Source organism: Astatotilapia calliptera, chromosome 10 (assembly GCF_964374335.1).
Source record: "Astatotilapia calliptera chromosome 10, fAstCal68.1, whole genome shotgun sequence".
Classification (NCBI taxonomy): domain Eukaryota; kingdom Metazoa; phylum Chordata; class Actinopteri; order Cichliformes; family Cichlidae; genus Astatotilapia; species Astatotilapia calliptera.
The window spans coordinates 5,516,032-5,528,165 of NC_137431.1; the positions used below are offsets into that span (position 1 = coordinate 5,516,032).

Genomic DNA, 12,134 nt, shown 5'->3' on the forward strand with positions numbered 1-12,134 from the left:
CGCTCTTTGTCTGGTCCCTCAAATCAAATCAAGCCTTTTTTTAAAAGTAAATTTTTAATAGTACAAATAATGGATCTTATGTTGTTTGAGTTTATTCAGGTCCTGATAACAATGTGGCTGCACTACACTAACAACCATGCAAAAGTAAATTTCAGATACTTACACAGACATTGTGTGAGTATCAGAAATAATTGTGAAAATATCCAGACAATTAAAGCAAAAGATTAAGATTTTTTTTTTTTAAAACTATCGAGAAAATATGACAAAAGAAGCACTAAAATAGTAAAAAAAAATGTGACAAACATAGAGAGCTGCTACAACAGCTCAAAAAATGGCGCCAATAGCCTGGTTGCTGCCATTCTTTTGCTTTTGAATATAAAACCAGTCATGGTCCGATCATTTTGTTAATCTGACTATTTTGTAAATAACCAGTGCAGAGCATCTGTTGTATGGTGTTTGTTGGCATTGTAGTACTGAATCATTGTTGGTTTTTTGGTTAAATAAAATTTGAGGATGTTGTTCTTCAGGTTCTGTCTTTGCTGTTAGCTTTCATAGTAAATTCAAATTTGTGTTCATTGTCTGGTTTTTGTCCTTAACCTATACTGTGTAAATCTTTCCAGTGTGTCGCAGGGTTAACACTTAAAGACAAACGACCAGCAGCACGGTGGTGCAGTGATTGTTGCTGTTATCTCACAGCAAGAAGGTCCAGAGTTCAATTGCATCTCTTCACCAGGGCCTTTCTGTGTGGAGCTTGCATGTTCTTGCATTGGTTCTCTCCTGGTACTCCCTAAAACATACAGTTAGTGGGGTTAGGTTAATTGGTCATGCCTGCAGGTATAAGTGCATATGTTTGTCTATCTATTTATTTATTTTTTGTTAAAAATAATCAAATGACTGAAATTTGTTAATTACTGAATGAATTAATGTTACAGTGGCTTTCATTATGGGTTAATCTTGAAAGCTCAATTAATTTTGAGGATTTTAAAATCAGTCATTTTAAATCATTAGCCTTTACCAGTATTATTTGGGAAATATAGCCTTTTACAGTACCTTGTACAGTTTGAAGCAATAAATTGTTTATAAAAAAGAACAAGTGGAATAACAGTATAATACCATACTGGTAGCATAGTAAATCTTTTGTCTCAAGTAATATTCTGAAGTAAATACTTTTGCCATTTTCAAGCAAAAACACACCTCCATCGGCACAGCACATAGACAGTTACAGCACCTACTAATCAAATTTTCAGGTCCTGAAGCCCACAATTTCTCAGCAATTAGTTTAACACCTTCCACCAAGGCATTCTGCTGTGTGTGAAGGAATGAGCACATTGGCTGAAAGTTTATGCTTGCCAAATTAAGGAGAAGAAAAGTGCCACTTGTTCTAATCAACATACTAAAGCCCAAAACTCTGAAACAACTGACAGAAGTATTGTTGCATTTTGCATATGGCCCTGTTTCATGTCCAGAAATGAACAAAAACAGAGTTCAAAACAAAAAATCCCAGCAGCAGGGGTCCAAAACAAAACAGAGGAGCTGGGTCAATCAAAGTCCAAAAGCAGTTCTGGGGGCCGACCCGGAGATCAACAGCACCGTAATGGAAAACGGAGCTGGTCCAGAGACCCACTGCTTGGAAGGCGGTGGCAGTACAGCAGGCGTGGATGTGACCCGAGGCTCATGGACGGCTTGGCACGTGGCTGGTGCACAGAAATAGACAAGGTAGGACCAGATGAGTAAGGACCAGATAGGGCAGGACCAGGCGAGGCAGGACCAGATGGCGCAAGACCAGACAGCGGGGTGGTTGTTGCAGATGGTTGAGCAGGTGGTTGCGCTGCACGCAATGGCATGGAAGCCACAGGTGGTGGCGCTGCAGGTGACGGCGCTGCAGATGGAGCAGATGGTGGCTGAACCAGCTCATCAGAGCCATCAGTGGACACAAGGAGGTGCTAGAGGGGCTCACCAAAGCCCTTAGTGGAGACAGACGTTAGCGGCTACCACACCAACGTCTGGAGATGTGGGAGTTGTAGGTGACTGAGCAGGTGACTGAGGCGGTTCCTCTGCCACTCCCACCTGAGGAACTGAAATGGATGCAGGGGAGACCTGGGTCCGAGCTGCTCTGGGAGCAGGAGCGGGAAGAGGAAAGAGAAGCTCAGGAGCAATGACAGGAACAGTCTCAAAAGATACAAAATCAAAAACTGTCTGTTGAGGTGCAGCAAAGAGGAGAAACCATCATGAGAGGATAGGCCCCTTGGGAACAGCACCAAGCAGGACAGACAAGATGTGCAAAGCGTAGTGTGCTTGGCCAAATGCATCATTCAGTCAGAGCTTCCTCATCTACTGTCCATCTACACCAAGCCGTGCAAGACTAAAGCCAGGAAGATTATGATGGACCTCTCCGTTCCCAACAATGGACTCCCCCTCCCCACTGCTGAGGTCTCCCTAAAGCCAAAACAGAGAGAATGATGAGGAGTTTCTTCCCCTAGGCTATTTGAATACTAAACCAGGTGTGACGTCACCACACGCATTCTGGTTTTTGCATACTTCTTATAATTTATAATTTCTTCTTATTCATAAATTATTTTGTAAACTGTTATTTGCATATTTTTATTGTAAATTTCTAAGTTAAAATCTGTAAATTTTGTAGTAATCTATAAATCTGTAAATCTTACTGTCAATTCTTAGTGTCATATAAGCATTTCACCACATGTCATACTGTGTGTGTGACAAATAAAATTTGAATTTGATTTGCACAGTATGTACCACCGGCAGGCAGAGGAAGTGGCTGACATCCAGAGGTCCTACCAGTGGCTGGACAAAACCGGCCTGAAAGACAGCAGAGAAGCACTAATCATGGCAGCACAAGAACAAGATCCATAGAGGCTGGGGTCTATCACACCAGGTGAGACGCCGGTTGCAGGCTGCGTAAAGACGCCCCTTCCATCACATAAAAGCAGAGTGCATGCCGCCAGCAGGCAGAGCATCCATGGAATGGATGGCATTGTATACAGAAACATCTGGGCCGAATTTGGCCTGGAAGTCCTGAGGTCAAAATGGGAGACGCCCCCTAGGGTGATCCTGTGGGACTTCCGGATACCTATGGACAAAATGGTGATGGCTAACCAACCGAATATAATAGTGATGGACAAGCAGAGGAAGACTGATGCAGTGATAGACACAGCAATCCTGAATGACAGCAACATCAGGAAGAAGGAACACGAGAAGCTAGAGAAGTACCAAGGGCTCAGAGAACAGCTTGAGAAGAGGGTGAGGGTAACAGTGCTCCCTGTGGTAACTGGAGCACTAGGTGCAGTGACCCCAAGCTAGGTGAGTGGCTCCAGCAGATTCCATGAACAACATCGGAGATCTCTGTCCAAGACAGCAGTCCTAGGAACAGCAAAGATACTGAGCAGGACCCTCAAGCTCTCAGGCCTCTGGTAAAGGCCTCTGGTATACATGTGTTAAAGCATGATGATGGTTTAATTTTAAAAGTACATGGCCAGGAAGAAAACATTATGATCTTTGTCAAATACAAACTTAACAACGACTTGAGAGACACATTGTGTAACATTAATCAAAAATGTTAGTAAAAAGTAATAAGTAACCTTTACTTATAAACATTACAATCGGCGCTAAAATAAGAAGCATATTCCCAGAATATTATATAAAACAGTCACTTCTCATAAAAAAGGGTGAAGAGGCAAGGCAGGAAAAGAGTTTTACTAGCCATGGAAGTTTGTATTTATGTGTTTTTAACTATGTGGACCTCGATCTTGAATAGCTCTGGCAATTAGCACTTAGAAGCTTAATAAGCAGTGGGTATACTATACTTGAAAAAAAGGGGGGGGGGGGGGGGATAGAAAATGTAGAAAAAAGGTAGCAATGCAATAAAAACATCAAAAAAGGGACAAAGCAAAAGAAACCAAACCTAGACATTTGAAAAGTCTTACTTCATTTGGCTTATTATGAAAAAGTAAAAGCAAGAAGGGTATTTTCAAAGGACAGTGATCTTTGGAGGTAGTTGTCTCAAAGAATACAGACAGATTAAGGAAGAATTGTCAGCACAATGATATGAAGCCTCTCCAGGGAACATCACAGCAATATCTAAAGTTAGCATTATAACCTTAAACAACAATGTGGCTGTATAAGTTAAAGTAATACTGACAGCCAACTGCATGGCCATGTATTTGGAGAGCCATCCAACTCTTTCAAAGTGTCCTGAAAGCGCTTCACAGACCTACAATCACTTTATCCAAACTGCCTCAATATTTTACTGACAATCTGTAAGGAAAATCTATCATTACTCAAAAGGAGCAATTCATAAAACTCAACAGATTCTCTAGGCTAAATCACATCTCATCCTGAATTATGTGTAACCATAACCTATAAGATATAAACCTTACTCATCTTAAACCTCCTTTAGGTACAGTTCACAGGCATTGGAGAATAATATGCATTGTCTCAACATAAGCACATCCAATATCAATTGTCAAAAAATCTGATATTTTTATGCCTGTACATTAAATTTGCAGTCTGAGAATTTTTTCTCAGAATTGATTGTACACAGTAGCAGAAATTAAAATTACTTTAGTCATTAACTTTTGATACTCCTGAGAACTGTTTTCATTTTTTATTTAATTTAATTTTTCCACTTAATATTTCAATTTGCTTTTTAATTTGAGTTATTTTGATCATTTGGTTTCATTCAGGAACCAAACACATCTGATTAGCATTAGAAAAAGTTCATCAGATGTGTAAAATATAAATTTTTCATGGTTCCATTTTCAAGTTATCAGGGTGACATTTTCACAAGCACTTACTGTACTTGCTTGGGTTGCTATCAGTTTACTACTGATTACAAAAGAGAGCATACTTCTGGGCTGCTAGAAAGTACAGGACATCTTCTAATACATATATCTATTGGAGTGATTATGACAGATAATGGCTATTTATTGGGCCAGGGACATTAAAAATACAATCCTATTGACATGATTCAGTGCCATAGCTTGTATAACTCTTGTTTAACTATCTTGTGTAAATAGCTTATATACATTTTTTCATTTCACTTACATATGGCAACATTTCAGCAAAACCCAGACTGTTTACAACCTTGGATGTGTTTATGTTTTAGTTAACCCTTTAAGACCTACCATAGAACCAAGTCCGCCAGAGCTTATATTATATTTTTACATGCTGTGGAGCCATTTTTGGGAGCATTTCAAGTTGCTATACATCAATACAACCATTATAGCCCAAACTTTAATAATATGTCTTCATTAGGTGCATAGTAATTACATAAATTGCAAAAAAGTGCAATAAACTACAAAAAAATTGAAAATCGTTTTTGTTTTTTTAATATATATTTCTAGTTAGAGAAATTTAAGAGGCTTATCCCTCAAAACTGTAAATACAAAAAAGTTACACAAACTAGTTTCCCACCACAGGAAATTTATTTTGAGTGTCTTCATAGTTTTATTTTTGAAATACACCAATTTTTATATACTGCAGGAAAAACGAAAATAAATATTATAGTGCAAATTTGCAAAATAACAGCATATGCATCAAAATAAACTATTTCCAGCAGTGCAATATGAGTCCTAAGCATCCCAGAAACGACACATAAAGTCATAAACTCAAACATAACTTTTTAAAACACATAACAAGTAAAACACAAGCTCATAAAGCCCCGATCGTAAAAAAACTACATTTCCGCAAAATGACGTCACTTCCGGTTTCGGGCAGGTCATGCGGTCATGTGATAGTTCACGCTGATGGACGTAGGAAGTGTTACAAACAGCTGATGGATCGGCGAAGCGTGTTTCTGGAATATCATGTTTTTGTTGCTGCAAGTGATTTTTATGCAGTTTTTGCAAAGCTATATGTGGAAGGAAACCGTGACCTAGGACAAGCTGATGGCATAAGATGTAAGTACAACTCCTCCAGTTTCATATGCAAAAAAAATTATTGCGCTAGCTTACGTGGTTGCAGAGCTACCGGGATTTAAAAATAGTTACGCAAAACGGAGCGTGCCCGCTCCGATCGGCTGTAAAGGGTTAATGGTAAATGTTAATTAGCAAATGTTTTTGTGGCAATATGCAAAATTAAGATGGTGACCCTGATAATATTAGCATTTAGCCCAAAGCACTGTAATAATAGCTGTAGGTGATTGTTGATAAATGGCAGAGTTTGCTATTTGTCACCTAAAAACAAGCAAAAAGAAAAACGAAACAAAAAACAGAACAATTATAAGAATTACATACCAAACAAACAAACAAAAGACAAACAAACAAATTCATTCACTCCCATTCATCCCATAAATTTGGATTTTTGTTTTCATGGTAGTGAAAGGATCAGTGCACAATGCCCAAGTTACCAAAAGGTCATACTCATTTACATGTGGTTCTTAGACAAATTTAATCAGCATAAAAAAAGCACAAAACTACATATATTGGACATGTATTGCCTAGGAGGAATGTAAACAAATCTGTTATCTATGAAGAGATTGATATAAATGTTCGTCAGTAAAATAAAATGTACCAATGACATTTGCCATTAATTTGGTACCTATTGATAACATAAGTCATTGACTTACTTCCACCATTTCCATAGCTGCTTTATAAACTCTAACCATTTTTTTTTTTGGTCCGGTATACCTCCAACTGCCTGAACACCAAGACACATGCTGCTAGTTCTGCCTAATTTGAGTGTAATAACTGTGTAGCAATCCTTGGACCATTAACTTTGTATATGTATTTATTTTATACTGGAACTTAGCAAAGTCTCTCAATTCATTCACTATGTGAAACAAGCTGTTTTAGCTTCCTTCTTCCTCTCTTTAAGTCAGATTCAATTCAATTCAATTCAATTTTATTTATATAGCGCCAAATCACAACAAAAGTCGCCTCAAGGCGCTTCATAGATACAGAGAAAAACCCAACAATCATATGACCCCCTATGAGCAAGCACTTTGGCGACAGTGGGAAGGAAAAACTCCCTTTTAACAGGAAGAAACCTCCGGCAGAACCAGGCTCAGGGAGGGGCGGGGCCATCTGCTGCGACCGGTTGGGGTGAGAGAAGGAAGACAGGATAAAGACATGCTGTGGAAGAGAGACAGAGGTTAACCCTTTACAGCCGATCGGAGCGGGCACGCTCTGTTTTGCGTAACAATTTTTAAATCCCGGTAGCTCTGCAACCACGTAAGCTAGCGCAATAATTTTTTTTGCATATGAAACTGGAGGAGTTGTACTTACATCTGATGCCATCAGCTTGTCCTAGGTCACAGTTTCCTTCCACATATAGCTTTGCAAAAACTGCATAAAAATCACTTGCAGCAACAAAACATGATATTCCAGAAACATGCTTCGCCGATCCATCAGCTGTTTGTAACACTTCCTACGTCCATCAGCGCGAACTATCACATGACCGCATGACCTGCCCGAAACCGGAAGTGACGTCATTTTGCGGAAATGTAGTTTTTTACGATCGGGGCCTTATGAGCTTGTGTTTTACTTGTTATGTGTTTTAAAAAGTTATATTTGAGTTTATGACTTTCTGTGTCGTTTCTGGGATGCTTAGGACTCCTATTGCACTGCTGGAAATAGTTTATTTTGATGCATATGCTGTTATTTTGCAAATTTGCACTATAATATTTATTTTCGTTTTTCCTGCAGTATATAAAAATTGGTGTATTTCAAAAAGAAAACTATGAAGACACTCAAAATAAATTTCCTGTGGTGGGAAACTAGTTTGTGTAACTTTTTTGTATTTACAGTTTTGAGGGATAAGCCTCTTAAATTTCTCTAACTAGAAATATATGTTAAAAAAACAAAAACGATTTTCAATTTTTTTGTAGTTTATTGCACTTTTTTGCAATTTATGTAATTACTATGCACCTAATGCAGACATATTATTAAAGTTTGGGCTATAATGGTTGTATTGATGTATAGCAACTTGAAATGCTCCCAAAAATGGCTCCACAGCATGTAAAAATATAATATAAGCTCTGGCGAACTTGGTTCTATGGTAGGTCTTAAAGGGTTAATAACAGATATGATTCAATGCAGAGAGGTCTATTAATACATAGTGAGTGAGAAAGGTGACTGGAAAGGAAAAACTCAATGCATCATGGGAATCCCCGGCAGCCTACGTCTATTGCAGCATAACTAAGGGAGGATTCAGGGTCACCTGGTCCAGCCCTAACTATATGCTTTAGCAAAAAGGAAATTTTTAAGTAGAGATAGTGTCTGTCTCCCGAATCCAAACTGGAAGCTGGTTCCACAGAAGAGGGTACAGATACATTGGGCATCTTGGATGTGTTGTTTCCAGCATCTGGAGAAAATGATGATAACATCCAAATACACACAACAGCTTTCAGATCCCCCACGTTTCTTTCCATTAGTCTCTGGAATGTCGCAGGTGGTTAAACTGGTAGAAACCCAAGGGGCAAATTAATGCAGTTATCTCCCGTACCTCATTTCCACCTGCCAATAGCCACTATTCAGGTCAAGTGAAGAAAATACAGTAGACCAGTGGTTCCAAAAAGTGGTGGGCGTGTCCTCTGGGTGGGATGCAGAGCCAATGATGGGAATGATGGGAAACAGAATGCTTGGACACCGCTAGGATAATGGACAGGTTTTTGACGGGCTCCCACTCAAACGCAAAGCAGGAGATGAAGCATGAAACTGATGCTGTCCATATTAAATATTTGCAGATTTGATTACTGCTGTTAGTCTATTATTTGTCGAGTCTGTATATTTACTTAATTTTATGATGAATAGTTTTTTGGTGTTTTTTTTTTCTTTTTCAAGTGGGTTAATTTTTTTCCATGTTTAGTTTCTTGGTGTTTTTTTGTTGTTGTTGGTTCGAGGTTCTCAGTTTGAGCTCTTTAAAATTTGTGCACCATTTATTCATGTAGTGGTTTGACCTATTTTTAGACTGAGGTAAACCCCCACAAAGGATTCATGTCTAACTTAGTCACATGACCCCCTGGGTTTTTCATCAGGTCATTAAATAAAATGCGATAAGGAAAAGAATAACCATGTCAACACAACAGTGGTTCATAACGGGAACAATAAATTAACAACTACTACAATTATCGGCAATTTGCAGAATTCTGTGAAATGGCCAATACCCTGCTTCATAAAAAAATATAACACATCCAAAAAACATTTATTAAAAAATTTTCATTTCACATAAGCAGCCAAAAAATGCATATTAATGCATTTCGATCTGTTAACAAAAGGAAACTGCAACACAGTGGTCCTTATCTGCAATTTTGAAGAATCTGTAACTCATAACAGCATAAATGTGAGCTTGTATGTTCTTTTGTTTTGTTCACTATTCAACCCCACAAACAAAAACAATAATGAAAGCAAGACACCACTGAGACCCTGCTCAGTGCACACAGAGTAGATGAAAGGAGGTTACTGTGTTCAGTGCCATGGTGTTCCACCACAGTTTGTCAGTGCAAATATAATGGAAACAATAACATGTTTGGAGAAGAGCCTACTCAATTGCACATGTTATTATGGGTTTGTGCAACAGTATGGCGCATCCTTTCAACACACTTACAGCGTCACGTTTTCTCTGTAATTGTCTCTCTGTTAATGCCACTCCCCAAGGGTTTGTGATGAGAGACTGAGGCCAGATGAATGGTTTATATTTGTCTCCTCATTGGCTTTTGATAAAGACAACAAATCCATCCTCTGAGGTTTTTCCTCATCTTAGTTACAGTCAACTAACACTGGAAGACACATTGCATTACATTACATCCTTAGTAATAACATTTAGTGCAAACAAATTGGCCCTGAAGTAAAATGTGCAACTCAGGAAGAATTAGAGCTCTAAAAGCAGTTTTCACTTTAAACAAATTTGCTTATTTTATATTTGATTCACGGGAAAGGCTAAAAACTATTTTAATGTTGTTAAATCAGTGGGGGAAAAAACTTTCAAGGTTGATTAATTTTTAAAATAGTTCAGCCTTTTGATAGAATTATTTAAAATAAAGGTTTCATATTGAACTTTTTATGCATTTGAAGACATAAGGAAGATATCTTGATTTCAGGAAGGACCTGCTCAGCCCTGTAAGAAAATGGGACAAGAAGATAATGAATATTGAATGACCATATCTACTTCAAGCAGCCATCTCCGTTCACCAAATCCCATCAGCACACAAATCATCTGTGTGGTTATGCTGAGTTAATTAAGATCTAGTGTGTGGAATTAATCGACTCATGCCATTGCAAACGTCTTCAATCGCTGAACCTGTCCTGTTTTTTTGCTTTTTTCTGTGAGAAGGAATAAAGCTGATAATATATTATTAAAATACACTCATTTATTTTCCTTTTAGAAAAGCTAAATTCATAAGTCAGCGGCAGACAGGGAAGGCTTTAGTTTAGTTCAAAACAAACCAATAGGAATACCAAGTGAAGATAGCAAGATCCACTGTGTACTTCTGAGTCACTGTTTCCGTGTGTGGAATATCATTTGGGCTTTTATCTGGGGAAATACTGTACCCTCTCAGTCTTTCTGGACTTCCACAGATAAGAAAAATAAGTAAGATTACACCTCGTTTTTCTTCTCAATGCCAACATTTTCTTTTCCATTGCCGGTTGTAATTGTGCCCTCCAGACATTTATACAGTTAGTTCAAGAAATGGGCTAGACAGAGCAAGCACTCTTGGTGGAACCAAATGCCCCATTGAGGCATTTTCTGATGCTGCTGTGACACATGCTGGAAAGCAATCACCTTTTACTCAGTTAAGTAAATTAACCAGGAAATGTGTAAAAAAGGGGGAAAAAGCAGGAGTATCATCTCGGTTATCAGAGGAAGCCTCAATTTCTGCACAATGGCTTAATCTCTTTCATTGTTGCTGAGTGATAATTTATCATTTTTCCAGTCTGAAAACACAATTATCCATGTAGGAAACAAATTCTGCAACTCTGCACAGTCCTTGAGGAAAAACTATATGACAGAGAGATGCAGAAAGTGAAATCACAAAAGATGAATCATGTCAGCATATTTGTGGTCTTAGTTATGTCACAGCTTTCCCTGTGTATGTGTGTGTGTCAGTGACTAAACTCGTGTCTAAAAAGAAGCCACTGCGTGAGCAGCACTTTAGCAGAGCAGCAGCAGCAGCTGTGGAGCTCCATCTGTGTCTACACAGGAGGCATTCAGGCACAGTATTGAGCTGTAGGTTACCTGTGCTATGGAAGTGCTCAAACATCAACATGCAGTTACTGTTGTATGATTATGTGCTCAAAGAAAATCGACTTAAAGCTTAAAAATAAAGCTTAGTCCTTTTTTAGAGCCTGAATAAAACGCAAGCTGTTATTATGCCTGTCAAGTCAACTGGACTGACTGAGGTAGGTGTATGTTGGTTGAGTCAGATGTGTGTGATACAGTTAGGTATACAGATACCAGCATGACCTCTCAACTTATATTCCATAAAGGCATAAACATGCAGTGAAATACAAATAGTTGTAGATATTTACATACATCCTGTCTGACAAATAATTAAAGTTGTATGGCAACAGAGTTGCCATATATAGAGTTTGGTGCTTCTTAAGGATCCTTCCCATGGATATAGTTTCTAGACAGTGCAACAACCATTGCAAGAGTATTCTCTACATTCTGTCCATGACATTTGCTTTGACCAGCTCTATTGTACTTCATGTCCATTGCAACAGGGTGTCTAATCAAGGAGCTCCACAAAAAGGGGGGAGGTTGTTCAGACAATGCAGCACAAAATGATTTATGGAAAAGTGACCCAAATTTACTTCCTATTTGTTTCTATATAGAAAATGATAAGGTGTCAAATTTTTGGTGAATGCTGGTGAAACACTACTTTTTCATTCGCAGGTTGTCAGTTTTTGACATTTAGTTAATTCCATTGGTATCTCGTGAGTATGCTAAGATGTCCTTATTGTCCATGTCACATTTAGCTCTTTGACTACCTAAAAAGGTGCATTATGATACCTGAAACTGGTATGTTTTAGTGCATTAACTAAGCCACAAACTGAGTGAAATCAGAAGTAAAAGCTTAGTGAAAACTAAACGATCAATGAAAATAAATCCAAACAGGATGCAAAACCCAGAACTTCGAAACAAGGCAAACCAGTCTTCTGTCTGATAAACTTTTA

At 38.3% G+C, this 12,134-nt stretch overlaps 1 protein-coding gene across 1 annotated transcript in view; it reads left to right on the forward strand.

Moving 5' to 3' along the window:
* Positions 1–12,134, forward strand: part of opcml (opioid binding protein/cell adhesion molecule-like) — a 445,347-nt gene that overhangs the window by 149,480 nt on the left and 283,733 nt on the right. The window lies entirely within an intron of this gene.